The sequence below is a fragment of the Myxocyprinus asiaticus genome, chromosome 24 (assembly GCF_019703515.2).
Source record: "Myxocyprinus asiaticus isolate MX2 ecotype Aquarium Trade chromosome 24, UBuf_Myxa_2, whole genome shotgun sequence".
In the NCBI taxonomy this organism is placed as follows: Eukaryota; Metazoa; Chordata; class Actinopteri; order Cypriniformes; family Catostomidae; genus Myxocyprinus; species Myxocyprinus asiaticus.
The window spans coordinates 11,168,268-11,193,639 of NC_059367.1; the positions used below are offsets into that span (position 1 = coordinate 11,168,268).

Sequence of the window (25,372 nt, forward strand, 5' to 3'; positions counted from 1 at the left end):
AACAGTGTGCTTTGCACTGGTGATACTGACAGAAGCGATATGTTCTGATCCTTTTTGAACTATTTAACACTTCTCACAATGATCAAAATAAGCACAAAGAAAGAATCAAAGCTTTCCCAGTTTAAATGCCCCAAGTGCAAAGTATCTGCCAAGAAAAGCAAAAAATTAACTTTGATTTACCCATAAAAAGATCCAACATCTTCATCTACACACTCTCTCTCACTACTCAAATCTACATGATGCTGTCCTACAAAGGCAAAACGCAGTAACTACACCAACACTGACAGAAAAATAGCTTCAAGGTTACTTAGCTTTAGTGTGGATTTTGTCGTTGCTACAATATTCACACTCTTATTTCTCTGAATCCGAGCATAGTTGAGCTAAACCAAATTCTTTCTAGTAGTCAGTCCACTGGTGGCCATCTTTGGAATGCTCCCACGAAGCTATTTCCAGTAAGAAAGTATAGCTCCTAACTACTTGAATGGGGAAAGGACAAAATCTCCAAAACGGTTGGTCAAGATTACGATCAAAGAACATATTTTAAATCAGCAGTAAAATCTGACAACAATGGAATCATAAATTGTGCTTCTTTACCTCAGATTACACACACACACACAAAAAAAAAAAAACATTTCCCGGCTTGCATAACTAATGCACATGCACGTTCTGGAGTTGATTGACAGGCGATTTCTGTATCTAAAATAGGGATGCATGTTATATCGGTGGCCGATATATTATTGGCCGATAACCGGGAAAATACAAATATTATTATTGCACCAATGATGGAATTACCGCCGATATTTTATGAATTCTTTGCTTACAACTGAGAATCTCTGACTGCCTACGGCTTCTTTCCTTCAGGCAGCCTTATGCGACACTGCGCGTGTGCATACACAATGTGTCTGTGTGAGTGAAAGCCAAGCTCATGTCACTCTGTGAGGATTATTTCAACATCTCTGCACCTTGTTACATTGTTTTGGGGCTGGTTTTAGTCATTCGCTGTAAGTAAAGACATGCCATTTCCAATATTCTGTTAGCTTCATGAGGCAATAAACGAACAAAAACATGTGTTACTTGGGGGAAATCATTTTCGCGTATTCATGAAACATAAAAGAATGTGGGAAACAGCACATCATTACTTACAGAACAGCACTGAGATTAAAACAAGCCCAAACACAACCTAAAACGGTACATTTATATTGAAATAATTCTCACAGTGTGACGTGCGAGATGGCTAAAAACACTAGTTTGTGAGTGAAATGAATGTGCTTGTTGTATTTTACAAGTTGAGACTTTTCTAACATTATGACACATGACTATTCAATTTGTATGATGTTACCTATTCCCATTATGATTGTGGTGTTCACATTTCGTAAGTTATACAGTGGAACTGTAACAGATGAGCACTGTAAAGCGTCTGTGAATGAGACGTGCATAAACACAATGCCACATACATAACACACACAAAACCACCACTGCACTTGCAGTCTGATTGCTATAGTAAATATTACACCATCTATACCGAGATTAGGGTTTGCATTGTGTTTTGTTGTTTAATGTTCGTTATGCCATTTATTGCCTCATTTTGGTTTAATGCATTACTACAGCTGTTTAAAGTTCATTATTCTCTCTCTGTTAGGGAGTCATCGGGACACTAATATAAATGGGCATCATAGAATTTATGCAAGTGTACTGTCATTTATGTGTCATTCAAATCAGCATACATCTATAATATAGGAACATTTCTGGTTCATGTAACATCCGCCAAACCTTAAATAGTAGCAAGACCAGAATCCAAGCTTTTAAATAACACATTTTAAATTAGAAGCATTATTAGAATTAGCTAGCAGTTCCAGGTTAAAGGATTAAATAAAAAAAGAAAAATGTATATCGGTATCAGCCACAATGAGCTGTAAAATTATAGGTTATCGGTATTGGCCAAGAAATTCCATATCGGTGCATCCCTAGTGGTAGTTAATGTAATTAAAAATTAGTTCAGGAGATGAGTAAGGGCCTTCATGAATAAAGTAGAATGGTGCAGGACTCACCCTCTTGCAGCTTTATTCAGAGAGACATGAGTCTGCCTTGTCTTCCAGACTGCTGGACACATCAGTCAGCTAGCGATTGTGCCCAACACTCCATCTGAAATAAGACCCAGTGGAAAAGGATGATGTTACATCAAATGCTTGCACTGAGACACTCCCAAGTTTGAGACTATTAAAATTATTATATAAATCCAACTGATTAATAAGTACATAACATCCAGCTAGCAGACAGTTACACTGATCAGCCACAACATTAAAACCACTGACAGGTGAAGTGAATAACATTTATTATCTCATTACAATGGCATCTGTCAAGGGGTGGCATATATTAGGCAGCAAGAGAACAGTCAGTTCTTGAATTTCATGTGTTGGAAGCAGGAAAAATGGGCAAGCTTAAGGATCTAAGCGACTTTGACAAGGGCCAAATTGTAATGGCTAGACGACTGGGTCAGAGCATCTCCAAAACAACAGGTCTTGTGGGGTGTTTCCGGTATGCAGTGGTTAGAACCTACCAAAAGTGGTCCAAGGAAGTACAACTGGTGAACCGCGACAGGGTCATGGGCGCTCAAGGCCCATTGATGCGTGTGGGGAGTAAAGGCTATCCGTCTGGTCCGATTCCAGAAGAGCTACTGTAGCACAAAACTGCCGAAAAACGTAATGCTGGCCATGACAGAAAGGTGTCAGAACACACAATGTATCGCAGCTTGCTGCGTATGGGGCTGTGTAGCCGCAGACCGGTCAGAGTGCCCATGCTGACTCCTGTCCACTGCCAAAAGTGCCTACAATGGGCATGTGAGCATCAGAACTGGACCATGGAGCAATGGAAGAAGGTGGCCTGGACTGATGAATCACATTTTCTTTTAGATCATGTGGAAGGCCGGGTGTGTCTGCGTCGTTTACCTGGGGAAGAAATGGCAGCAGGATGCACTATGGGAAGAAGGCAGGCCAGTGAATGCAGTTTGATGCTTTGGGCAATGTTCTGCTGGGAAACCTTGGGTCCTGGCATTCATGTGGATGTTACTTTGACAAGTACCACCTACCTAAAGATTGCTGCAGACCACGTACACCCCTTCATGGCAACAGTATTCCCTGATGGCAGTGGCCACTTTCAGCAGGATAATACGCCCTGCCACACTGAAAAAATTGTTCAGGAATGGTTTGAGGAACATGACAAAGAGTTCAAGGTGTTGACTTGGCTTCCAAATTCTCCATATCTCAATATGATTGAGCATCTATGGGATGTGCTGGACCGACAAGTCTGATCCATGGAGGCCCCATCTCACAACTTATAGGACTTAAAGGATCTGCTGCTAACGTCTTGGTGCCAGATACCACAGGACACCTTCAGAGGTCTTGTGGAGTCCATGCCTTTACGGGTCAGAGCTGTTTTGGCGACACAAGGGCGACCTGCATATTAGGCAGGTGGTTTTAACGTTGTAGCTGATGGGTGTACATGCAGCATTACGTTCATTACTCTAGCTATTCTCACATAAATATTGGGATCAATACAGCTAACTATAGCAACTGACTGGCCTACAGTAAAAACTCATGAGCGTCAGTCTGAGTTAAAGGAAAAGGAGACATTACAGATTTGCATAATCAGCAGACAGAGACCTCTGGTACAAAAATGCCAGATCAGATTAAAATACATCCTGTTATTTACTAAAGCAAAGTAAAACGTCAAAGGGGGAAAAACTGACGAACGAGCAAGACAATAAATTACAGCCGGAGAACAAGAGGAACTAAACTGGACAGCATCCGATTAATTACTAACACTCAAATACATCTCCATGTACACTACAACACTCTAAAAAACCAAAAGAGTTTGAGAGAAACAAAAAAAAAAAAAAAAGACATTCAAAAGAACATACGAACATTGAGAAATTCATAGCCGTAACATCTCAACAACACCCAAGTGTCAATCACAAATACAACTTCACATAAACTACACTACTGATTGGAAATGTACCACCTAATAGCGAACTGAATCAACCTACCAAATAACAAATTAGACTTCTGTTGAACCAAAAAGCATCTACCCAAGAACAATTTCACAATATCTAACCAGTATTTTCTGACTGTGGTTGTAAATTCTCTGAGGTAACTTATTGCTAGCAGCTGCTGCTAACCGGCTAAATCATGAAAGCTCTCGAACAAACAAACTTTTTGCTTTTCTGAGTTCTGGTTGTCTTTTGTTGAGCGTATAAGTCGGAATGTAATTGGTCAATACCTACCTAAAAAGTGTATTATCTACCAACTTTTCGGTATCTGTTTCCCGGCTTTAATGATAAGTTACAACTGAAGTTGGCTAGAAATGACGGTCAGCCATTATCCGAATAACTGTTCCCGGAAGTTCACGTCGGAGAGATTCACAAACTCGCGAGACTTTCGTGCAGAACATCAGGTGCTGTTTTTTCTTGGTTGTGTTTGACCTCTAGTGTTCACTAATGGAGTTAAACCAAACAACTGAAGAAGAGTCTTGTAAATGGTGTTCTGCTCAAATGGCTCGTTCATAATATGTATTTGTTAAACGACTTATTGTCAAAAACGACACACACACACAAATGGCTTGGGTTGGGGAGTAACGGAATACACGTAACGGGTTACGTATTTATAAATACAAAATATAAGTAACTGTATTCCACTACAGTTACAATTTAAATCATTGGTAATTAGAATACAGTTACATTCAAAAAGTATTTTGATTACTAAAGAGATTACTTTGCATTTTCATTTAATATTTAGTCCTTTCAGATGGAAAACATTTATACATATAAATGATGCGATCCAAAGTGCATTTGAACAGCGGTGAAACACTTTCTTATGATGTGTTACATTCATACGAGCAGACAGAGAAGTAAGTTTGAAGTAAGTTTGGAGCAGAAGAAATAGAAATAAACCTTGTGTAAATTGTCAGCTTTACGCTAAGCTAAAATGCTATTTCTAGCCATTTTACCATTTCACCCCACCAGCTGCAGCTCTGCATACATCAGTCTAAATTGTGTGAAAATGAAAGAGACACAGTATTGGTGCAGCTGGTTGCAACTTTAGCCTATTAACAAAGGCACTGACCATAGAATTGTCAAACATGTGATGTGGTGTCCTTGAGTTCAGTAGTATATCAATAGTCTCTCCATACATAAATAAAAACACTCAACATTGAAAGGTTCAGACATGCCACAGAAAGTATTTGGTTGAGGTTACATAACCTAATAAGACCTGACATAAACATTCCATATGTCCAACTTCTACCTCAACAAGGTTCATTATATGCAATGGCACTGAAAACCCTAATAACTTTACTCAGTTGAACTCATTCCCTCAACTGAATTGAGTAATGGTGTCTCCAAAACATGTGTAATTAGATTCACTTAACTTGGTGATTATAAAGAATGAACTTAACTATTTAAGTTAAGGTAATTAGATGCAAATAGGCTTAACTCAGATTTGCTATTTAAATGTTTCTACTTAATAATTTTAGTTGAATGCACTTAAATTTACGTTAGGTCATACAATAACACAGCTTAAATAAAGAAGATTATAAGTGATTCTAAGTCAATCATTAAAGAAACGTATTTCTTCACAGAAATGCATAGACACCTGTCCTTCAGTTGCTCATGCACAAGGATAACTGGGGTAGTGTTAACAGGGTCCAACTTGACCAAAGGTGGCACAAATCACTCTAATGGTGACATCACACAAAACAACTATTTGCAACAAAACAACATAAATAATACTACAAAAGAGCTAAAACATCTATGAATTCTTAATAACAACTATTTAAATGAAAAAGGTTCGATACAAGTTAAGCTTAATCGACAGCATTTGTGGCATAATGTTGATTACCACAAAAATGTATTTCGACTCCTCCCTCCTTTTCTTTAAAAAAGTAAAAATCATGGTTACGGTGAGGCACTTACAATGGAAGTGAATGGGGACAATGAAAGTGAACGTGGCCAATTTTTGGAGGGTTTAAACACAGAAATGTGAATCTTATAATTTTACAAAAGCACTTACATTAATTATTCTTTTAAACTAGTGTCATTTAAGCTGTAAAGTTGTTTAAATTGACATTTTTACAGTTGTTTTAGAGTATATTGTCAGTACATCATCATGGTAACGAAGTTGTAAAATTGGCTATAACTTTATTTTATCACACTAAAAGTGTTTTTATCACACTAAAATCATGTTTGCACATATATCCTTTATGTCTTGTGGTTATACTTTTGAAAAAGTTAGTATTTTAACATTAAAAAAATAATTGGCCCCCATTCACTTCCATTGTAAGTGCCTCACTGGTACCTCGATTTTTGCAATATTTGATATTCCAATATAAATGAATGTCAGAAGAAAAATTAGTGTCCAATTTTAAGCATATCCCAGAAACAGATATAGGGATGAGCGGGCCACACTTGTTTAAAGTGGTTCTCAAACTTTTTGATTACAAGGTCTCTGATTGTCCATGTCAATATTTAAAGGCCCTCTCCCTCCCTGAATAAATAAATAAATAAATCCAAAAAAATCGTCAGAGCATGTTGCTCAGCAGCGCATTTTCACCAGAGTGAGAAATATAACCTCAGTTTATGTTGAATTCTTGATTTTGAAGTTATTTTTTAATAAAGTTAAGAATTATTTTTAATAATTTTAAGTCATCTTGAGGTCCCCTTGGAAGTTTACTGAGGCCCCCTTTTGGGCCCTGGCCCATTGGTTAAAAACCACTGGTTTAGAACAACCACAGAGCACTATTAGGCAAGTCCCTGAAATTAAAGAATTAGTTATGAATGCCATAAAGGAGGAGGATGAACCATCTGCAGGCAAACGTGTGAGATCTAACAAAAATATGTCATAGATAAAAGTTAAGAACTTAGATATCAACAGTTTGATATACAGTACATAGAATGCATATGTTTTGTGCTCTGCTGCCTAGGATAAAAACAGTTAATGTGGGACAATTTCTGATCATTTGTCATTGCTGTTGTTTTTAAAATATGATCACAGTGGCTAAATCAGTGTTATACTAGTTTAGTAGAAATGCTGATATTTAGTAATGAACTACATAATGATACAGCAGATGATTAAGCTTACATGTCCCACTTTACCAGTTGTCCCACTTTACCTGTATTCACCTTAGATTTAATAAACACTGGCGTATCTAAAATAACATAAATTTAGAATAAATGAATGTGGCAAAATTAAAAAAAAAAATAAATAAATCAAAATCTAAACTCACTCAGCCAGCACTTGAATGCTTGCAATATTATGTCCTATGCACCTACAGTATACAAGGATTGAAAGCCTATAGTAACCATAACAATTACTTTGCTATTTCTTTTTATAATAAAACTATCAAAGAAACCATGCATTGAGTCTAATGCATGCATGAAATTTCACGCACCATTAAACGCACCACTTAACCCATAACTAATATTTCCAAATTAGACAGTCCTCTGAATTTTAGACATATAAACCGGGCTGCCGCCAGAAAAGTCATTGTAGTAAAAATATAGTGTGACATTTAATAATTTATGTTCGCTAATTACAGAGACAGTGACTCTCGGCCCCCCTCTGGTGATCTAACCTGTCGTACTCAGTTTGAAACTGGGATATCACTTGTGTTGAGCGCCTGCAATCTCTCCTGTTATACCCGAACCATTTTAGTGCTGTATCCGAGAGAGAGAAAAACAGATGTACATGTTTTCAGAAGACAGACGCGGCAGAATGGAGAAACGCCATCCACTCCCAGGTAAATGTGAGGAATAGTGTGGAAAAACTCTGCGTTCCTGCGCGTTATTGCGTTATTGATGGAGCTCAGAGCACTTGTGGCTGTATCTGATGCTGGTAAGGATTTGATTTATTCACGAGGTGGTAGATTTCTGTTTACCATGACCATTCACATAAATATGTACAACTGAAATGCTTATCGACGTTTAAGTAGAAGTGTAATTTACATTAGACATCCGTTAACTTGTTTCAGTGTGTTGATTTTTTTAAAAATCTTTTTTATTTTTTTTTATTTATTTTTTTTATTATTATTAAATGTTTTTTAAATAGACGTTATTTTCCAGGGCGAATTATTATGAACACATTATGAAATCAAAATCATCTAGTCATGAATTATATTCTTATGGGTTATTAGAGGCATGCATGTTTAATTTATTTTTGCGCATTTTGGACCGTTGTTGCAGTTTTATTTGGTATGGCTATTAAATCAGTTAGTTTGCCACAGATGCGAGTCCAAACCAGTACCTCATTGTGCATTTTGATTCTGCATCGGCGCTCTGGGGTGCCCGTGCGCTGCCCTCCATACGCAGCGGTACTGTGGAGTTGCATTGCTTAGTGGTTAAACATCTGCTGGGCTCGGTTGTATGTTCGAAACCCTTAAAGGGATATTTCACCAAAAATGAAAATTCTCTCATCATTTACTTACCCTCATGCCATCCCAGATGTGTCTGACTTTCTTTCTTCTGCTAAACATAAACAAAGGTTTTTAGAAGCATATCTCTCAGCTCTGTTGGTCCTTACAATGCAAGTGAATGGTGACCAGACCTTTCAAGCTCAAAAAATCACATAGAGGCCACAAGTAATCCATAAGATTCTAGCGGTGAAATCCGTATCTTCAGAAGTGATATGATAAGTGTAGGTGAGAATCAGATGAATACTGCACCCCCCAACCAAAAAACAAAATCACCATTTTCACTTTCAAAATGTGAAAGAATGTGAAAGTAAAAGTGGAGATTTATAGTAAAAAAAAAAAAAAAAAAAAAAAAAAAAAGGACTTAAAGCTGCACTGCATGAGATTTTTTGGTTAAAAATGAACAAATTGCCATTATTGATTGAGTATATAAACAATCATTGTTCAAAACAATGTCCTTACCGTACCCCGATTCACTCTGGTAAGCTTATAAAACGTATTCGTATTTTGAACTTTTGGATCGGATTTGGTGCAAAGTCACTGGCTTATGACGTACATCCATGAGACATCACTTCATGTCTGTAAACACAAGAAAGAAGAACCTCATGTTCTGGCAGGAGAAAAAGTACATTCAGTTCAGTCAATCACACTCACACAGTTCAGTTCAGCATTGCATAATATATATCTGTTATCCATTTGGCAAAGTTGTTTACCTGCTATAATGCTTGGATATGTTGTCTGGTATGGTTGTTGAAGCTAATATTGCTTGTCATGCTTGTATGAATCGAACATTACTCGTGTGTTAACCGATTGTGATGTGTCTGTGTTGTCAGGGGAAGATACTGTGACTATGTTTACTAATGTTTATTAATATTTATGACTTCTGAAACTGACTTCTTGTAACTGTTTTATTGCACATCTAAGCATATTATTTCCATGTTTAATAAAGTAGATTTTATCTCCATCATTACTGAATCCTTGTTTTATGTTTTAGTTTATAGTGTTATTTTGTGCATTGCATAGACATACCATTGTAGTATGACAGTTCACTTGCATTATCAACTGAGGCTGTACGATATAATATAAAAATTAATAAAGTCTTGCATTGAACTCGTATCAACCATATCACAAGTTTCACCTCTTAAATTGATGAGTGTAGGACAATACAAATATTAATTGAAGATAAAACACTTGAACAATATTAAAATATATTGGTAGTGTTTGAGGTGATTGTTCTGTAAAAGTGCTTTAAGTGTAGTATCAGAAAAGTGCTATAAGTGTAAAATTCATTTATTCAAAATACGTAAATAGGAGTGTTTTTTATCTTCACCAAAGCAAGTAATACTTCAGTTTTAAGTGTTTAATTGTTTAATTGATATTAAACATAATATCAACATGAAAATAGTACGTTATGACTCCGTTTCTGAATATCTTCTAGTCATGATCACACAGGGGATGTCCAGGTAAGCTCAAATCATTACATTCATCCTCCAGAAGAGCAGTGCTTTAATAAGACTCAGTCACTCAGTGTGGTCTTCCGTAAATTGCTTGCAAGTTTCAAACACAGATGTCACTAGAGAGAACAAAGTTACGCGGTGTGACTTTAAGGGGGTCATGAAATGCTCTTTTGTCATAGAGCGAGACAAAGAAACCCAAGAGCAGAGGAACAGTTCAAAGGATTTATTAACAATAAATAGCAACTTAAACTGTGCTGGCGAAGAATGGAGAACCCGGCACCGGCTTCAGTAGCAGGGAGAGAAGCTCGTGGATGTGTACACGCCATGGCCGTGCAGTGGGCAGATCTGTGAGGACTACGTGAATAGTGTGTTTGTAGGCGAGTGTGTGTGTTGTGGTAGTCAGGAGCAGATTCATGAGGAATCCTCCACTGAAGCATATTGAGGTGCAGAGAACCAGCACACAGCAGACTGGCAATCACTCTCCTGAGTTACTAGGATAGGTGTGAAAGAAAACCGCTTCTTTAATTCAGAAAACATGGCCTATGCCTGCAGGGACCAACAAAAATCAGTGCGGATGGAGGTGAGATCCGTCAGAGGCATGGCGAGTTGGCTGTAATTCCGAATAAATTTACGATAGAAATTAGTGAACCCCAGAAACCTCTGCAAAGCCTTGCGATAATCTGGGGTTGGCCAATTGGAGATGGCTCTGACCTTGGCAGGGTCTATGCGCACCCTCTCAGATAAAACGATGAACCCCAGGAACAGAACCGACTGTGCATGAAAAGTGCACTTCTCCGCATTGACAAACAGCTGATTCTCTAGCAGTCGCTGAAGCACCTGCCTGACGTGCTGAACATGGTCCTGGATATTCTGGGAGAAGATCAGGATATCATCAAGATAAACACAAAAGGATCAACCATGTCCATGAACACGTCATTTACAAGCCCCTGGAAGACGGCGGGGGCGTTGACCAAACCGAAAGGCATGACCAAATATTCAAAGTGCCCACTATGGGTGTTAAAAGCTGTCTCCCACTCATCCCCCTTCCTGATCCGTACAAAGTGATAAGCATTACATAGGTCCAACTTCGTAAAGATGGACGCTCCTTACAAGAGTTCAAAAGCTGAGGACATCGATGGCAAAGGATAATGATTCTTTACCGTGATGTCAATCAGCCCCCAATAATCTATACAGGGTCTAAGCAAGCCTTCCTTCTTCTCTATAAAGTAGAACCCTGACCCTGCCATCGATGAGGAAGGGCAGATTAGACCGACTGCCAGAGAATCATTGATATACCTGTTTATGGCCTCCCTCTCGGGAGCTGAGAGTGAATACAGCCGCCCCCGAGGAGGTGGAGTGCCAGGAAGCAATTCAATCGCACAGTCGTACGGGCGCTGAGGAGGAAGGGTCGCAGCGCGGGACCGGCTGAACACTGCCCTCAAGTCATGGTATGTCAAAGGTACTCCGGATAAATCTGCTGGTTTATCCTGCAACGAAACACCAGACTGGACAGGGGAGACAGCAGAGTTAAGAGCAGGAGCAGATTCATGAGGAATCCTCCATTGAAGCGTAGTGAGGTGCAGAGAACCAGCGCACAGCAAACTGGAAGGCAAACACACTTCCGACACGTGGGCAGAGACGGGCAACCAAACAGAAACACGAGACAGGACCAACTAGGCAGAGATAGTGAGGTAAGTTACTTCACACCAAACATCAATCTAGCAAATATTCAGACAATGTGAAGGGATTAAGTAGGGAGTGAATCAGTGGAGAACCAGGTGCTGCTAGCACACTAATTAGTGGCATCATTGTTCAGTGGCATGAACAATCAGTGTTCCTATGGAAACACTGAACATGCATGCTGGCAGTGCCTGCGAAACATGAGGGAGAGAAATAAAAAATAAAAAAAAAACAGAACCAACCAACAAACTCACCGGAGCCGTGACATGTTTTTTATAGTCTTCCCTGAGATCCACTGATAATGTTAGTAAAGTTTTTTTGCACCAAAACAGCCATAATTTATGTCTCTGGCCCTCTGACTGAAAGGTTAGGTTTTGGCATAAGTGCCTCCTTAAAACTTAAACGTAAACGCCCACTGTTATGATTGGCTGGCATCCTTCTGCCCCTCGAATAGAGTCATTTTTGAAACTCAAACGGAAGAAAATGAATAAGCACCAAAACATTATAAAAGTAAATGTCAGGGTTTACTCATAAAACCCAACATATTGCATCCAAATATATGAAACTGTTCATCTCAAGCACAACTGTTAACACTCACACCCTGTCTACACTGGACGTGAGAGTTGCCCATTATAATCAATGATGCCATTGCGGCGTGTCGCATTGCGCCGACAGTTATCAGATGTCCCGTTCCATTTCACGCTGCACGCACTGGCGCTACTACTGCCAACAACACAAAAACATGGTTTCGAAATTTTGTGTCGATGCACCCGGTGTAGACAGCCTAAAGCCGTTGCATTGTGTCGTGTCAATGGACGCACCCGATGTAAACAGGGTGTCAGCACCATAAACTATCACACAGTCATGACATATGAATATTTTTGCGATCGCATCCAAGTGTTTTTAACTGACACATCCTTCAATAACAGTTCCTTTGCAAAGCTTGAATCATATTATGAGTGGTATGATATGAGCCGAACATATAAACCACTCAAAAATATGCTGAAGACACATCCAGTTTCCAGTATCATTCCATCATGTTTTCATACACCAACAACTAAAAATAGCGCAGATGGGCGAAAGAATGCGAGGCAGCAGCTGAACGACAGAGAGCTTATCCTTTTCAGAGTTGTAACTTGACACCGTCTCTTTTAAAATTGGCCCGAGATATGTATCAAGCGGTCAAAGACATCTGTGTGCATGTTTATGTAGAAAAACATGTAAATCCATACAGGCACTTGAAGGTGTCCAGTGTAAATCCACTTTGGATGACTCTCCCATGACAGGCCCCATCTTTCTCCTCTTCACCTGACTTACTGACTGACTGACTGGCTGGGCCAAGGGTGCAATGACGAAAAATAGGCATTGCATATGTAGATGTATTTGGTCTTTGTGATGTCACAAGTTCCACGAATTCCAAACGAGCCTTTTTTGCAGCTTGGTTTAAAATATGCTCTTTTTTTTTTTTTTTTTTTTACTGTATGTTTTCATAGTACAATGGCCTCTTATATGTCAAAAGATCAAGGAAAATTGATTCCTCATGTCATGACACCTTTAAGTATATTGATCTGTTTCTCACCCACACTTATCATATCACTTCTGAAGATAGGGATTTAACCACTGGAGTCTTATGGATTATTTTTATGTGGCCTTTATGTGATTTTTGGAGTTTCAAAGGTCTGGTCACCATTCACTTGTATTTAAGGACCAAAAGAGTTGAGATATTCTTATGAATATCTTCGTTTGTGTTCTGCAGAAGAAAGAAAGTAATACAAATCTGAGATGGCATGAGGGTGAGTAAATGATGAGAGAATTTTAATTTTTGGATGGACTATTGCTTTAAGAGGAGATTCATTATCACCATTGTGCCCTTGAGCCAGACACTTAATCTAACATGATTGCCTTAAGGAAATACCAGTGCTTACAAAAAGCAAAAGATAGTGTTATAGGTAAGCTTAGGTTTAGGCTTTATTTTTGTGTTAATGAAACGCTGCATCAAAACAGATAAACAGTTCAAATCAGATGATTGCTACACGCGCCAAAAAAGTTGAGACTGGGGCAATTTAAGACTAATAACAATTTGACGAGTTAAAATAACAAGGCGATGTGAAACAGAAAATGTTAAACAGGTGGGGCAATTGTGTCATAATACTATATACTATATAAGGAGCCTCTAAAAACAGCTTAGTCCTTCAAGAGCAAGGATCGTTTAAGACTCGTCAATTTGCCAACAGATGCTTTAGCAAATAATCCAGCACTTTGAGGACAATGTTCCCCAAAGACAAATTGGAAGGATTTTGGGCATTTCACCCTCTACAGGGCACAATATAGTTAAAAGATTAAAGGAATCTGGTCAAATCTTGGTGCGTAAAGGGCAAGATGAAAACCATTTCTGAATGCGTGTGATCTCTGATCCCTCAGACGTCACTGTCTTAAAAAACTACATTCATCTGTAATGGATATCATGAACATGGGCTTGGGATAACTTAAGTAAACCTTTGTTAGTCAACATCACTCGCCACTGCATCCACAGATGCAAGTTAAGACTTTTCTATGCAAAGCAGAAGCCCTACATCAACACTGTCCAGAAGCGCTGCCGACTTCTCTGGGCTCGGTCTCATCTTAGATGGAACGTTTTTTGGTCTGAAGAGTCCACATTTGATTGTCGCACATCTGTGAGAACACCATGAATGCAGACAGATATGTAAAATTTTTAAAGAAACACATACTGCCATCTAGCACCGTCTTTTCCAGGAATGTCCCTGTATTTTCCAGCAGGACAACTTCAAACCACATACTGCCTGGATTTCAAGTGCATGGCTGTGTAAGCAGAGAGTGTGGGTGCTAGATTGGCCTGCCTGCAGTTCTGACCTGTCTCCAATTGAGAATGTGTGGGGCATTATGAAGCACATCATACGGCAATGAAGACCCTGTACAACTGTGCAGCTAAAGACCTACATAATGGATGAATGGGGGAAAATTCCACTTTCTAAACTAAACAAACATGAGTCTTCAGTGCCCAAATGCTTAATAGGTTTTATTAGAAGAAATGGTGATTTTTCACAGTGGTAAACACTCGACAGTCCCAGCTTATTTGGAGCATGTTGCAATCATCTGATTTAAAATGACTGTACATTAAAAAACAAAAAACAAAAAACAAAACAATGAAATTCACAGGGTAAAACATTATATAATGTGTAGTTGTAGAGCTTTCAATATAGCAAAGGGTGAATATAATTTACAAAACACTCATTTTTGTTTTTATTTTATATGTACAGTATATATATACAGTTGTGCTCAAAAGTTTGCATACCCTGGCAAAGAAATTGTGAAATTTTGCCATTGATTTTATTGATGTCTTTTATTTACGGATAGTGATCATATGAAGCCATTTATTATCACATAGTTGTGTCTGTAACAAGGCCAAACATTTAAGGGTATGTAAACTTTTGATTTGATTTGGGTGATTTCAGTTACCATTATGATTTAAAAAGGAGCCAAACAACTATGTGATAATAAATGGCTTCATATGATCACTATCCTTAAATAAAATAAAAGATTTTTCAAAATCAATGCCAAAATTTCACAATTTCTGCCAGGGTATGCAAACTTTTGAGCACAACTGTATATATATATATATATACACACACACAACCCCAATTCTGAAAAAGTTGGGATGGTATGAAAAATGTTAATAAAAACAAAAATGAGTGTTTTGTAAATTATATTTCCCTAAGAAAATATGAATAGCCTACTTGCCTGTGTAGAAATATCCAGCTTGATGCTGAGTGGTTGCTATAGGCATTGCTAGATGAATTGCTAGGGCATTGCTGATGGTGGCCCAAGTCAAATACTGTATATGTAACCCGTCAATTGCACTGTAAAAGAACATAGCCACCTGTTGCTGACCACAGTTCAATCAATGTACCTTTCTTGATAACATGAGCAAGAGCCTCTCAATGCACATTGATTCTTGGTTAGGGAATAAGATTTTAGTCAATACATGTTCTCTTTTGCAAAGTAGATAACAGACATGCCCATTTATAGAGTCAGCACCCCAGGCAGTGCTGTCATTGTCCAGGTGCATTATGTAGTGCTGCTTGAAAACACTAGAGAACTGCCACATCAGTCATTAATTGAAACATAACTGACAAATGGTGTTTCCTATTTTATGTTCACTGCATTATTTATTACTTAAACAGTTACTATAAAAACCTTATTTGTTATTTAATTTTCGTTGCAATGCACCTGAAAGGTAGTGAGACCAATACAGTATATCGGGGTGGACTGGCCATCGGGAGAACCGGGACTTTTCCTGAAGGGCCGGCTGCGAAACGGGGCCAAATGGGCCGTGATAAGCTGAAATGGGCCTTATGCCGAAGGGGGCAGCGGTATGCAGAAAAGGACAGTGACACACCCCACCCCCCGGACTGAGGGCCGCTGCATTAAGCAGAATGGGCCACAAAACGGCGCCGTGATATGCCGAAGGGGGCAGTGGTATGCAGAAAAGGACAGCAAACTCAGCATTTTCAGAACTTCCTCCTCACTGTAGAAAGAGTGTTTGTTGAAACCAAGCTGCCAAAACAACTTGTTCTCTCCACATTGTGATGTCACACTGTGGCAGACATTTGTATCTAACCGCCTCAACAACAACAGATCAATGCCTACTTAGGTTTATCACTTTTGTAGCCCGCCCAGTAGCGGTGAGCAGTAAGATAGAAAAGAGAGAGTAGGTCAATCAAGAGCAGAGAGCCAATCATAAGAGTGGGAGTGTAGTGCCATGTCTTAAAGGAGAAGCAGAACCAAAACTAGCGTTTCTGATAGAGGGTCAGAATGAGGGTGGAAAATTATCTTGTTTTACAAATATATGACTTTTTTGTGTGTGCAAAAACTTTACTAATATAATAAGTGAACCTAAAGGAACATATTAAAATAATAAAAATGGCATGTCATGACCCCTTTAATTGGCTGCTTAACAGTCGTGGTCATGTCATCTAATATCAGTTCCGAAATCTATCAATAGCCTTGTTAATGGATAGTTTGCATTTTCTGTTTTCAAACATTTTTAGTGAATTTTGAGGAAAATTTTTGTGTAAATCTTGTATGCTTTATTATATTTAAGTATATATCAGAAATGTGTCTGCTTTTGCTCACCCTGCTCTATCGGTATTGGCATCGGCCATTAAAAATCCCATATTGGTTGACTACAAATGTGATTTAATTAAAACAAATGTATGATTATTATCTGTTTTAGATTTAAGTTCTACTAAGAAAAGTTTGAACACTAACTTAAAATGTTATCTGCAAAGACTGAGATCAGGGTGCCAGAGGTTCCAAGATCAGGGTGATTCTCTGTCTACTTTTGTCTCTTTTCTTCTTTGATCTCTGTGACAGCTGCCTGTGAACCCATCAGATCCCATCACTGCATGTGCCTGCCTGGAACTTTTCAGTCTAATCTGCTGAGTCAAAGAGACTTGTACCAGACTTGCAAAAGGATTCAAAATGTTTATTGAAGTCCCCAGCTCATTTAATCTATTTGGCGTGCATATCTGAATAAGGTCTAAGTGAAAACACCAGACTTTGATCCAGATTCCCTAAATCACATTGCTCAGTGTGTGAAGCAATGTAAATGACTTTCACTTTTATTCATGTGCGTGATGGAAAGGGATCCTTGTTTGTTGTCATGGAAATGAGGGTTGAATCAAATGGCTCGTTGTGTTCCTCAAAAGTTTTAATTAAGTTTTTTTTTTTTTTCTTTAACATCATACATTTACTTATAAGCACAGTCCAAAAATGGATATCACATAATGAACACTCAGAATTTGGTCTATGTTTCATGTGAATGTGAAGACATGACCTTGTTGACAACAACTTTTTAGGACCTCAGAAATGTTGTTAAAACATGTCGTTAGAATAATTAATATCCCACAGGGGCATCTGCTGTTTTCCCATGAATTAAAAAAATAAAAAAATAATGAAAAAGAAAAAATCTGCCAGGAAAACAAGATTTTACTGCGATGGCCTTTAAAAAAATACTTTGCAGTTGGAGCTCTAAAGAGGACATTTTAGATGTGCTAAAATCCAAGAAGACAGATAATATATTTGATTAAGAGTATGTATGTGTGTATGTATATGTATGTATATATATGTATATATGTGTGTGTATGTGTATATATATATATATATATATATATATATATATATATATATATATATATATATATATATATATATATATGTATATATATATATATATATATATATGTGTGTGTGTGTGTGTGTGTGTGTGTGTGTCTGTGTGTGTGTGTGTATATATATATATATATATATATATATATATATATATATATATATATATATATATATATGTGTGTGTGTGTGTGTATGTATGTGCAAGCATACTTGGCAATAAAGCTCATTGTGATTCTGAAAACAAGGCCAATACTGTACTGTACCCATCACTGAGAGAAGAACCTTTGATGAAAGTTCAATAGCCCCTTTTTCACAGTAACACGTCTTTTATTGTAATGTGGTGGCAGCATAGCAATTGAGAGCTTTGAGTGGTAAAAGAAGCCTTTTTCTATCAAGCTTAAAATCACTAAGTCTTGTGCAGAGCAATAAAAGTGCACCAATGTATGAGAGAGGATGTAATTCAGAGACTGGCAAGTCATCGATTAAAGCATCTTTTCAGCATAATTAATCCCTGATTAGTTTTGAGTAGGTTTTCTCCATCTGTTCTAATGTGAATGTCTTAGCTGTCCTCAGAGGAAGTCTGGAATGTTGGATACGTCCTGATTAAAGGTAAAGTTCACACAAAAATGTAAATTCTGTCTTCATTTGCTCACCCTCACATTGTTCCAAATTCCTATGATTTTTTTTTTCTTCTGAGGAATGCAAAAGATGTTAAACAGAATGCAGCCTCAGTCAATGGCTTTCATTGCATCTTTTTTCATAAAATAAAACAAATGGCTAAAGTGAGATTTATACTTGTGTCTAACCTATGCGTAGCTACGGCGGTAATGGCATAACGTGAGCCGTAGCCTGAGTTGCAACTCTCCAAAAATGTAACTGTTTCGTGTCAACGCAGACCACAACAGCTGTGATTGGTCCATTTTGGAACCAGAGACTGTGCCCCAGGATGACAAAAAGATAACTGAGGTAGTGTCGCATTTTCTCCAAGATTATTTTAAGAGCTATGCATCATATCATATTGTCTTTAGACTCCGGAGTATTGTTTTCAATGATCAACTCATTTTTAATGCTACAAAAATGTATTAAATACTTTTGAATCCACTAATTACATTGCTTTTGTTTTTGTAATGTATAATTATTTTGGAAATAAAGTCATTTTCTTTCAATACACTAGCACTGTGGCTGTGTATACTCACAAAACAATGCAGACCCACCAAGGCAGAACTATAAATGCAAACCTGACCAACAGAGAGCTTAGGGCGTAGGTTCGACACAGAAGTACAAACCAGCCTTGAGGCTTTTAGTCTATATTAATCAGCCTTCTCCTTTTGTGTTCCACTGATGAATAAGAGTCATACATGTTTGGAACAACATGAGAATGAGTAAATGTAAATATTTGAACTGTCCCTTTAAATTTTTAGCTGTTTATTACAAATGGATTATCTTGAGTGTGTACCAACATTTACAGGAATGTCTATGTGAAATATTAGTCTCATTTTCAAAATGGGCGAGGCCGTTTTAACTGTTTAACTAAACTATTTAGTGTGGCATTATAGGTGACTTGTCAGTGCTCTCTAGAATCTAAACATGCCTTGTAACTAAGATTGTTTTTTCAGGTTTCTAAATGAGTTAGCCAGGCTTTTCTACTTGCTGTAATTGTATTACATCCCCTGTAATAGGCTCTTTTGTCATTTCACTGGATGTGACAATTTTCCACCTTGAGCGTGGCATCTGTTGATAATTGCACTCAAAGCTGAAGAAGATATATAGACTTGTTACTTGCATGATAGACATATATGATGCGATAATTGTCCTAGTTGTAAGCGCAGAGTTAGACACTGGCATTTGCAACAAATTTATTTATCCTATTCATCTCCGAGTGCAGTTATCTAAGGATAACATGATCTGTCTTGCTAAGTAATCTTACATGTACCCCAGGGGGTAGTGAAGCGTGTTCCAGGGGGTATTTGGAAAGATTTCCATTTCGCTTTATTAAACCTCTATTACAAATGTAAAAACATTAGGGCTGTAAAAAGATAAAAATAATTATAATAAAGACTACTAAAAAATAAATTAACTAATTTTGTGATTTGTTTTCTTTCTTTTTTTTTTAATTTGCTTAACTCATTAAGTTTGTTTGTAAGGAAAGAGAACAAAATAATATGTGTAAATTGTGTTTATTTGTATGGATGATGTTGCTCATAGGCGGAGGTTGTGTAAGGCTTTGAAAAGCTTAGCCTTCCCCAAGCCACGGGCATGATGTGCTTATATGATGATGTTGATAGGGAATTAGTTTCAGTGGCGGGCCATGCATTTAAAGTCTAGGCCTTCAGTGTGATTCATGCCATTAAGAAAACACAGTTTCACAATGAATAAGACACCCTATGCCTTTGGGCATTATACATTATTTCGCAGCTAACTAGTAATACCAATTGACATTTTAAAAACACATCCACGCACGAAAGCCAGAACTTGAAACGACACTTAATGCTCAAGCAAGCCTAATTTTAACTGCAGCATGACTGGTTTTATGAAATGAACATCTTCCGATCAGACATTCAAAAATAATAATTTTTCATATGAATCTACCAAGGAGGTTTATAATTCATGGAAAAATCTATCTAATAATATTTGCGATTTAAATGTTGCTTGCAATAAATTTCGTTTCGTCAGGGTACACGGTTATGCTGCGTTCCATTCAAGTTGGATGAGGATATTCATACTTGATATCTCAGACCATAAATGCATTTCATTCCCTGATATACAGAATTGCAAAGCTCCCGTTAGCTTAGCAGGGGTTTGACTAACATTTGAGATGTCTCCTAGCAGCCCAACTCATAAACAGTGCTGCAGTGCTAGCATTTGTGCTTCAGGTGTACGATTATCAAAAGAGATTATAATGTTTTATACACCTGTTTCTGCAGGCATTTGTTAAACAAGTTTTAATATCATGTAATGTGGAAATGAACTCATTTATCGATATTACTTAATAAAGTGAATGTTTATTACTTACTTTGTATATCTCCCTGAGTGTCGACATGTTTGTGTGACATCATGCCCCTGCATCTCGGCGAAATCAGAGTTGAGAATTTCTGCACGAGCCTGCAAGTTGTAATTCTGACTTTAAGATGCATTCCATTGCACTTTTCCAAGTAGGAAGTTGTGAAATCCGACTCTCCGAGTTGAATGGAACGCAGCACTACTTTTCAAAACTTGATCCTACACTGAATGCTCCAGCAGCCTAATTTACACTTAGAAAACTCCTGATGTTGCTATAACAATGCAAAAAGCACTTACCAATTTGCTTGAAGTGAAAATCAGTCCTCCTTTCCTGTTTAATAAATTAAGCAATCACAAGGTCATGCAGAACATCTCCTGTTTTTAAATCCATAAGGATATCTTTCTCAGTGGTGATGTGGCAGTGACAGCTGACTCGTCAGCAAGATCTCACACTCTTTGCTTTCAAATAACGTATATCACTTAAAGTGTGATTGCGTCTCTCATGGGCAGCTAGAAGGCCTTGACCGGGACATATCCTAAAGATCACACCCACCAAGAACAAATAAATCAATCTGATTGGCTGATGAATCTGACAATCTGACTTTAGTTGCTCATTCATTTGCACTGTTGAGGGATTCTGTAGAAATTCTGAAGGCCTGAGGGAGTGGAGCTCAAACTCACGTGCTGCTTTGGGCATGCGATTTGTGAAACAGTTGTAATTGGATAAACTTTTTGTTTTTCTCTATTTGTTTGTAGATTTATTAAGAGTGGAAAGTGGTTAAAAATACATAGGCAAAAAGGTGATTGAGAATGAAAGGATAAAAAATGTATTTGGTATGTTAGGCCAGCAGAGAAGGCTTTGCTGGCCCTGAGAAATCGCCACTGATTCATTTCAACATGATCACACTGGAAATCAACATACTGAATTTTCTGGTACCCTAAAAATCAACCCCATTCTGCCGAGTTACTGACAAGAGCCATCTCCTATCAGACTTTTTTTTTTAGTATTAATTCAAACGCGTTTTCCTTTTCCTGTAGCAAAATAGCGCATTCCGTGAGTAATAGCGTTTCACATAATCAGTGAACCGGAGATTGTTTTTTCACTCTAAGATTCACTGATGGTTGGATTTAGGGTTTGGGTTATGTTGTAATTAATAAAATATGCATGCCCGTTGACTGTATTACATCGGGACGTAACACTGCTGCAAACTTTGCTACATAACTCAGTATGCAATGGTTCAATCTGCATCAAATCTGACTGGATGGGTTGTTCACACACACTACGTGATATGGTAAAAAAAAGCTGTCGCATTTTTTTTTTTTTTTTCACCCAATTTGGAATGCCCAATTCCCAGTGTGCTTAAGTCCTCGTGGTCGCGTAGTGATTTGCCTCAATTCGGGTGGTGGAGGATGAATCCCAGTTGCCTCCGCGTCTGAGACCATCAGTCCACGCATCTTATCACGTGGCTTGTTAAGCGGGTTGCCACGGAGACATAGCCACCCACCGCGGCATCCACGCTCAACACATCACGCGCCCCACCAAGAACGAACCACATTATAGCAACCACGAGGAGGTTACCCCATGAGACTCTACCCTCCCTAGCAACCGTGCCAATTTGGTTGCTTAGGAGACCTGGCTGGAGTCACTCAGCACACCCTGGGATTCAAACTAGTGAACTCCAGGGGTGGTAGCCAGCGTCTTTTACCACTGAGCTACCCAGGCCCCGCATTTTTCTTTAAAGCTCTTACTGGTTAACACCAAAAGAAGCGGCTGGAAAAATCAAGATATGAGCTGATGTTCCTGTCTGTGTAACACTATTATAATAGTAAACCTCATCACTTTTAGTGCCTCTGCTTTGAACCCAGGGCCATGGCAAACTTCATGACTTCATGCTCACCAAACACAATTCACAAGGGCACTTCACGCCCTCACCATATTTCCAAATCACTCTCAGGTGTTTTGTCATGCTCTTTGTATAAGAGTCACGGTTGATCATTACAGTTTGTGTTTAATCTTGCATTTGTCCTCGGTGAAGTTGTTCAAGGCAGCCTGGTCACGTTCCATTCACGGTGGTGATAATTGAAAAGCATATAGTGCAAATGAGAGTGCAGCATTTTTTTAATCAGAGAATGCCAATTTCTTTAGATTCATGGACAAATCTGGACATGAGCTGCCTGATTGTGCAGTGGTTCTCTGTCTTTCACACTTAGTTCGATTGCTTTGTCCAAACTGAGTTCGATTCTACCCCCCTCCACCTATCCCTGCTGGTTTCTTGCACATTGTACTTTTGAGTTGGAACTGTTGTACATTTGCATCATAATGTGAGAACTAGCAGCAGCTGTTTAGCTAGGTAACAACTCTGGATGAAAAGATGCCAGTTTCACTGTTTTATTCATTTTGTTGTCCCTTTGGATTTACCACAAAAACTTTGTCTAATATGGAAAGATGGTTTTTGCTCCCAGAATGGTGTAGTAACAGCATCTACCAGCAGGGGCTAACTGCCGATGCTTACTGGCCAAACACTGAACCCCTAGATGGAGCTATAAATTAAACCTGGCTAGCATAATTGATTTGGTCTTGTAAGAATTTAATGAGAAATGTTTCAGTTCAAAATAGGAATTATTGACTTTAATTGCTGACTTCGGTATCTTGGCAAATCTGAGCACAGTTTGAGACATTGTTGAGATCTCTTCTGAAACTCTGGAGGAGACACATCAGTAGAAAATTCTTATAAGCAGGGGACTTAAGCAAAAGTCTCTCCATTTGCTCTCCATTTAATCCCTGATGTTTAGGAGAAACATTTGAGATATAAAAGAGATCTCATTTACGGGTTTTCTTGTGATGTATTGTTGATACTGATTTATTAAGAAATATACCAAACTAAATCTGGAGAGCAGCACTCTTATTTTTGGCTAATTTGTTCAGGCTGTTTTAAGCAAATCAAAATATCATGTCTGTCAGAATGGTTAAAAAGGATTCAAACCCACACATTTTTTTCCCCCTGTAAAACAACATTTTGTTTATATTTTTAATCAGTTGCATTCAGTACCTTAAAATGTTTTACATTTGCTCACTTGGCAAACACATTAATACATTTGTGTTGATACTTCTTTGGCTTCCTTTTCAGGATTCCATAAACATATTTGGTATTTCTGAGACCAGCATTTCATTTTCTTAGTTACCCTTTTAAAAGCGGTAAAGTGTATAGCTGCTGGAGGGCAGGCTGCATCTGTCTGAAAGCTTTTAACCCTTCTGTTTTCTTAGGGTAATATTTGTCCCGGGACAGGTGAAGAATACGTTGAGTACTGCATAGTTTTTGGTACTGAAACCAAACGCTGTGACTTTGTCAAGACCATCAAAACAAACTAAATAAAAATGAAAATATGTATTTGTATATAAAACATAGGAGTCATGTATGGTGGGGACATGTCCCCACTACTGTTTCATAAGCTTGGTACCACTGGCCTCATTTACTATGGGGACATGTCCCAACCACATGTAATATTCATTATTTTTAGTCAATTTTACTCTAACTGAAATGGTATATAATTTTATAAAATACAATTTTAGTAGACAGTAATGTGCAAAGCAACAAAAACATGTATCAAACTGTAACAGACCAAATTTTAACCACATATTTTGAAAAATTTACAAACTATTTACAGTAAATTAAACATGAATAAAACATTACAGATTAAGATGAGAAACCTGTTCTGAAAACCTGAGCACCTGAAATAATGGAGTATAATGAATATAATTAAGTATTAGGTACTATTTTAGAAGCTATTCTGTTGTGAATTCCTCAGTTTTAGACAGTTTGGGATATTGGATTCTGTGTTGCACGTTTTTAAGGAAACAACATATTCACTATGGCATACAAAATGTGACAAATGTGGTTAATGGTAATATATGGTGGGACATGTCCCCACCACTTTTTTATAAGCTTCGAACTATATATGTCATTTATGGTGGAGGCAACCACAGGCATAATATACGGTGGAATCATTGCCGTAATATACGGTGGGATATGTCCCCACCACTTTTTTTATAAGCTTTGAAACTTAGACATCCTTTACGGTGGAGACATGTCCCCACCACTCTTTCATAAACTCGGAACAATCTGTGTAATATACGGTGGGACATGTCCCCACCACTCTTTCATAAACTTGGAACCATAGGCATAATATACGGTGGGACATGTTCCCACCACTTTTTTATAAGCTTGGAACCATATACTTCATTTACGGTGGAGATATGTCCCCACCACTCTTTTATAAACTTGGAACCATAGGCATAATATACGGTGGAACCATTGCCGTAATATACAGTGGGATATGTCCCCACCATTTTTACAAGCTTTGAAACATAGACATCATTTACGGTGGAGACATGTCCCCACCCCTCTTTCATAAACTCGGAACAATCTGTGTAATATACGGTGGGACATGTCCCCACCACTCTTTCATAAACTTGGAACCATAGGCATAATATATGGTGAGACATGTTCCCACCACTTTTTTATAAGCTTGGAACCATATACTTCATTTACGGTGGAGATATGTCCCCACCACTCTTTTATAAACTT

The 25,372-nt window shown here is 38.0% G+C and overlaps 1 protein-coding gene across 8 annotated transcripts in view; it reads right to left on the bottom strand.

The window, feature by feature from the left end:
* Positions 1 to 4,398, bottom strand: part of cep350 (centrosomal protein 350) — a 64,080-nt gene extending 59,682 nt beyond the window's left edge. For all 8 annotated transcript variants that reach the window (XM_051652914.1, XM_051652910.1, XM_051652916.1 and 5 more), the window contains exons 1-2: positions 4,280 to 4,398; positions 2,049 to 2,142 (exon numbers count right to left, since the gene is read on the bottom strand). The gene's annotated coding sequence lies outside the window, so the exon portion shown is untranslated. The remainder of the gene's footprint in view (positions 1 to 2,048; positions 2,143 to 4,279) is intronic.
* Between the last annotated feature and the right edge of the window lie 20,974 nt (positions 4,399 to 25,372).